Source organism: Silurus aristotelis (genome assembly GCF_946808225.1).
Source record: "Silurus aristotelis genome assembly, chromosome: 3".
Taxonomy (NCBI): domain Eukaryota; kingdom Metazoa; phylum Chordata; class Actinopteri; order Siluriformes; family Siluridae; genus Silurus; species Silurus aristotelis.
In genome coordinates this window covers 30,485,621-30,492,144 of record NC_139576.1, presented here as the reverse complement: position 1 = coordinate 30,492,144, position 6,524 = coordinate 30,485,621, and the positions used below count along the sequence as shown (strand labels likewise).

At 38.4% G+C, this 6,524-nt stretch overlaps 1 long non-coding RNA gene across 2 annotated transcripts; it reads right to left on the bottom strand.

Annotated features, from left to right (window-relative positions):
- Positions 1-1,185: 1,185 nt before the first annotated feature.
- LOC310724086 lies at positions 1,186-3,133 on the bottom strand. 2 transcript variants are annotated; one of them, XR_014532915.1, is made up of 6 exons: positions 3,005-3,133; positions 2,332-2,398; positions 2,137-2,184; positions 1,811-1,923; positions 1,593-1,646; positions 1,186-1,440 (listed from the first exon to the last, which is right to left on the bottom strand). It is a non-coding gene; the product is annotated as an uncharacterized lncRNA (long non-coding RNA). The 2 variants fall into 2 exon arrangements; XR_014532916.1 differs by lacking the exon at positions 3,005-3,133 and having other exon boundaries at positions 2,332-2,554.
- Positions 3,134-6,524: the final 3,391 nt, after the last annotated feature.

Here is a 6,524-nt window from a genome sequence, read left to right as displayed (position 1 = left end):
AATGTGAAGGAATTAGAAATAAATGATGTTTGTGATCTGGCACACTTGATATTGGACAAAGTGTAAGTGTAAGAACTGCTCTCCAACTTCTATAGCTACAGTGGGGGAAATAATTATTCAATCCCCTGCTCATTTTGTAAATTTACCCGCTTATAAAGAAATGAACAGTCTAGAATTTTTATGGTAGATTTATTTTAACAGAGAGACAGAATATAAAACAAATATGCTGTAACATTAAATTATACATTATATATTGTAACACACAAAAAAAAAGTTCACTCACTTAATATGATTATATTATATATATTATTTTGTACATTGTAGTGTTAAAGCATCATTTTGATCACAATACTGTAATTTTTCATGTTTACTTCTTTTAATTTTTTATATTTATTTTAACTGGTTAAATTATGCGTCCCGCAATGCATCACGGGAAGAAATACTTCCGCAAACGTCTTCAAAAGTATAAAAGGCTTCAATCTTCAATCTGTCAAAATATCTGGTATCAAAAGTGAGTACACCCCTAACTGAAAGTGTCAAAACTGTCCAAAGTGTGAATATTCTGTGTGATCACCATTATTATCTCACACTGCCTTAATCCTCCTGGGCATCGAATTCACCAGAGCTGCACAGGTTGTTGCAGGGATCCTTCTCCACTCCTCCATAATGACATCACAGAGCTGCTGGATGTTAGACACATGGTGCTTCTCCACTTTCCGTTTTAGGATGCCCCACAGGTGCTCAATAAGGTTCAGGTCTGAAAACATACTTGTCCACTTCATCACTTCCTCAGCAAGGCAGTTGTCATCCTGGCGGTGTGTTTTGGGTTTTTATTATGTTGGAAAACTGCGGCCCAGTTTCTGAAGGAGGGCATCATGTTCTCCTTCAAAGTGTCACAGTACATGTTGGAATCCATGTTTCCCTCAATGAAGAACAGCTCCCCAGTACCAGCAGCACTCATGCAACACCAGACCATGATGTTACCACCACCATGCTTGATTGTAGGCAAGACACAATTTTCTTGATTCTTCTCACCAGGGCGTCCCCACACGTGCTGGACACCATCTGAGCCAGACAAGTTTCTCTTCATTTCAACAGACCACAGTGATTCAGTGAACTGTTTGCAGGGTTTTTTTGTGAGTCAGCTGCAGAAGAGGCTTCGTCCTGTCTGTGTGTCTGTGTGTGTCTGTGTGTGTGTGTGTCTGAGTCTTAACCTGTGCATCACCTGGGACCTGAAGTTTCAGGTGCCACCAAGTAGACTCCCTGCAGTGGATCCAGTAGAATGGGGAGTAATACAATCAGAGACTCAGGGTTTATTTACATTTTTTTTTTTTTTTGTTATTGTTTTTAAATATAATCAAATATATTAAAGTAATTATATTTTTGTGATATTTTCTCTTTAGGTGGTGGTGAAGGTTTGGAGCTGATCATTCACAGAATCTGAAAAACAACAAGAAGATCACACACTTTAACAGCAGGAACAAGAAGCACACGATTGCATGTATAGTAGCTGAATGAGATTTAACACACTCGTTCACACACTCGTTCACAGTTTGGTTCTGTAACAGCATTTCCTTTGAGGAGATACTTACACGTGTCTGGACTCTATCGTCTGTTTCGGATCACCCTGACACGAATAACATTAACTGCAAAGGAAGAAAAAAACACATTTAACATGAAAAAATGTATGAATTCCAACATGATGAAATAATTTATGATTACAAGTTCATTTACACACTCGTTCACACAATCACTCACACACTCGTTCACAGTGGTTCAGTTACAGCATCTGCTTTGAAAAGAAACTTACTTTGGTCTGGATTCAGCGGACGTCCCATAACATTGTTCGGTATGATGGCATCCACATAATACCGAACAATTCTGGGAGCATCTCCCATTTCAGGGTTTGCCCTTCTGGGTATCCTGTGAGAGAGAGAGAGAGAGAGAGAGAGAGAGAGAGAGAGAGAGAGAGAGAGAGAGAGAGAGAGAGAGAGAGAGAGAGAGAGAGAGAGAGAGAGAGAGAGAAAAAGATGGTGAAAAAGATAATACCCACATACTCAACGTAAGCACACACACACACACACACACACACACACACACACACACACACACACACACACACGCACAAACACACACCTTTCCACTGGAGCATCTCCCATTTCAGGGTTTGCCCTTCTGGGTATCCTGTGTGAGAGAGAGAGAGAGAGAGAGAGAGAGAGAGAGAGAGAGAGAGAGAGAGAGAGAGACGGTGAGAAAGGTAATACCCACATACTCAACGTATGCTCACACACACACACACACACACACACACACACACACACACACACACACCTTTCCACTGGAGTGTTCCAGGGGCCGTCACCACATGTGGGAACAGAAGCCATTAGTCTTTTTCTTACTGCAAAAATACAAAAACATGAAAACTTTGAAATACAGTTACTAAAATCTAACACTAAACATCTATCTATCTATCTATCTATCTATCTATCTATCTATCTATCTATCTATCTATCTATCTATCTATCTATCTATCTATCTATCTATCTATCTGTCTGTCTGTCTGTCTGACCAATCAACCCAGGTTTTGTTAAAATTATAGCCAATCATCTGTAAGAAGGGGCGGGACAAAGTATGTAGCGGCAAATTGAGTGACGTCATCGCCCGGCATGCCGCGCACGTAGTTTTTTTCTTTGCATCCGCGCCTAAATTTATTTATTTATTTGTGTATTTTTATGTATTGATTAATTTTTTACGTTAACAATGCGAACAATAAAAGAAAATATCTTAAACGTTTTTTGCCTGTAAAGTTTAAATAACATTGGATTTTTTCCTTTCTTGAATTTTTTGGTGTATTTAAAATAATTTTCTGAGAAGAACAACAGACAATGTTGTAAAATTTGTCAAGAGAAATTATCCAGAAAAGGGGATACACACTGAAATGTACAGTATGAAATGTACTATATTACATGTTCAGTATGAGAGTGAAAAAAAGAGAGAACTTTACCTTTCAAAGCGCTGCAGCAAAATGACTTTTCACCTCTTGATTATTAGCCGCTGGTTTGTTTACTACAGTTGCTAGGATACACACAAACAAAAAACGTCCAGAGTGAGTTGATGAACTGCACAGTGGTCACGTGGTCGCTTACTGCGCTCAACAAGGTCCGGTAATGACGTCAGTGTTTTGTTTTTTTTTCGCATCCGCGCCCGAATGAGAACTAAGACGCTGCCACTAGAGGGCAGTGTAAAACTGACAATTGTCAATGTGACCTGTGTGTTACAATTCAACTGTTTCTAACTAATGCACTTCTTCTTCTTCTTCTTCTTCTTCTTCTTCTTCTTCTTCTTCTTCTTCTTGTTATTATTATTATTATTATTATTATTATTATTATTATTAGTGGTTATTAGCTTCTTCTATTCCAAGCTTTGATCTTCAGTTAAAAGGTCCAGATTAACAATATAGAACTTAGAACTATAGAACTTTTTTGTAAAGTAAGCGACTAAAAACCCCAAAGGAATTTTCCTGCCACTTTATATGAGTTGTTGTAGAAAAAGCATCAATTAAATGCAGAGAAGCCCCTTTTTTAATAACACTTTTTGTTCCTGTGTATTTGGGGGTGTTTTAATTTTAGAGCATGTTGTATTTAATAACTTTTGTATGTTTTTAAGTGATTTTAATTTTCATGTTTTCTCTATGAAGCGTTTACTAAGAGCTTACGAGCACCTGGGCTTTGTTTTGCAACTGATCCTGAAGCAGAACAAGATCACATTCAAGCGCATTCCCTCAGCCATCACCAAGTGCCTTAGATCAGCTTCCTCCATCATCACATAAAACCTAAATATGTGATCTCTTTATAAATATATTTTTTATAGATTATATTTATAACATTGTATATTTTTGTACATAAATAAATAAAATACACAGTAGATCTGCACAGCGTTACTCGTTGTCATCAAGACGGTGCCGGTCACGACTGCTCCGGCTACGTTTAAAAATTTTTGTTTATTTTATATTTTTATTTACTTAGTTACCGCATTTCACTGCATGTTGTACTCTGTATGTATATGTATGTGACAAATAAGTTAGTACACATCAAGGCTCTTCTCTGTTCTGGGACCGAGGTGGAGGAATAAACTTCCCCTAGATGTCCGTACAGTAGAGTCCCTGACTATCTTCAAGCGACAACTGAAGACCAACCTCTACCTGAAATACTTAAATTAGCACTTTCCAAGTTTGTTGAATTCAAGAGTTATATTTATATTAAGTTTGTAATCTTGTGTACCAGTGTAGATTTATTCATTACTAGAGACTCAAAGCACTTTTGTACGTCGCTCTGGATAAGGGCGTCTGCTAAATGCCGCAAATGTAAATGTAAATAAAATTTGATTTGATTTTAATAGTTTATACAGTGGCAGGTCTTCAGTCCCAATCCCCCTCTTAATAACATCATTATGATGCCACAGCTATAGGATTATACAGATATTCAGTATAACAGAGCGCTGCATCACAGACATTTCATACAGCGTGAATGAATGCCGTTAACTAAAGCAGGAAACCCAGTGAACACAATTCAACAAGTCTCTTTTCACTGCAGCCACAGCTGCACTGCCGCATTCATTATCTCTAGCAGACGCTTCAATATTACCCTCATAAAATATCCCCTGGTTTCCATGTGCGCTTATGCATTTTTTCCTTCTTATGCTTTTCTGGCTCCTCCCTCCATTCACAAACCAGCATCCAACCATCACAAAACAGCATCCAACCATCACAAACCAGCGTACAACCATCACAAACCAGCGTCCAACCATCACAAACCAGCATCCAACCATCACAAACCAGCGTCCAACCATCACACTCTCCATTATCCACTGCATTTCCTGTCTGAAAGCCGTCTCGTTGTTCTTGATGATGAGACTCACCATAGTCATGTGACTGGTGAACTTGATGATTTGAGCAGTGCATTGCAGCACAGACATGAATCACAGTGTGAACAGCTGATGACTGAGGATACGGCCCTGAGGTCCCAGTGCTCACTGTGATGGGTTTTGCTGGTCCTGATCCAAACTGTCTGATGTCTCCATCATGGAGTCTATAGCATACAGGCTTTTTCCACACAAACATGAACTATAATAGACAGCAGATAACACTGTACAGATCTAAAATGTATTTTATTTCTTTATAAACAAAAGTTTTAGATGTAAATCACTATAAAAGTAATCTATTAAATTATTCATAAAGAGAGTCTGAGGCTTGGTAACGGCTGGAGGAATGAGCTTTGTGATGTCTTGCCACCATGATTCCAAAATCTTTACAGCGACTTTTTGGTTGCTGGCTGCCAGATCATGAGTGGCATAAACCACTGCAAGCTGCAGCTCCCACGGCAAATCTGCACACAAAATCCATCATAAAATTAGGACTTGCTGAAGCACTTTCCTGTTAATAAAGAACTAAACATCAGAGAATAAAGATTTAATGATATCTTTTCTGAGTTTTTCTATTCCAAACACAACTATGCTTTTTTGTCAGATTTTGGACTGACATTGGGGTTTCTCCTTAAGCCCTTGTTAGCCAAGTCATCCTGTTTCAGATGGACAAAGAACATGAGTAAAAAACTGAACAATCCACAAACAATGTGAGAAGATGCTCAAAATCAAGATTTACAGTAAACATACCAAGTAGCCTGAAAACTGCTGCTACAGAGACGTATTAGTACGGTGTTTGCTCTGTTCTTGTTTGCAACAGCCAAGTGTTCAGGATCAGCCAAAGGTCCAAAGTGCTTTTTCTTCTGGGTAAAAAGGTTTTTATAAGCAGACATGTTACCCTCGATTGCATTTGAGAACTGCAACAAATGAAGAATGTGGGGGTCCCATTCTTGAGCTAGTTGCTGAAGTTCTTTGGACAGTCTGACAAGGGTTGCAAGGCGCTCGAGTGTTCGGCCAACCTGCTAAATTTTTATATATTTTTTCATATCTGTTAGTATTAAGATGGGCCTCACACTGGTTCTCTAAACACATTCCTATGTTGTCTGTTCAGTGTCTATAGGATCTTTATGATGTGAGTATGTAAGGTACACAGAAAGTGTTTGTCTGGGTTCACACATCCCTGGTTACTATGTTTTCTTACCCAACCAGGAACAGTTTAAGCTTGGGTTTCATTCAGTGTGTGTATATATACTTGTCTGTTATCTGATAAAGATAAAGATTGATAAAGGACTTGTTTATTTGATCCTTTAGTGATACCTTTTTGTCTCCCGAAACTCAGTTACACTTTTTGCCAGATCCTCGACTGATGCTGCCATGTTTTTCTGTCTGTCGTTCCCACTAATTGGTAACCATGTACTTGTTTATTCTGTATGTCTGTGTTTGAAATACAAAGGGGAATAATTATTTCATTATTGTTCTGATTTCTAATGAAAATAAAGTCACTGTCAGATAAAAAATAAAAATAAAGTCCACTGTCAGGGATTTGAACCCACACCTCCATGTGAAGACCAGAACACTCAGTTTCCTGGAAGGTATAGAACCTT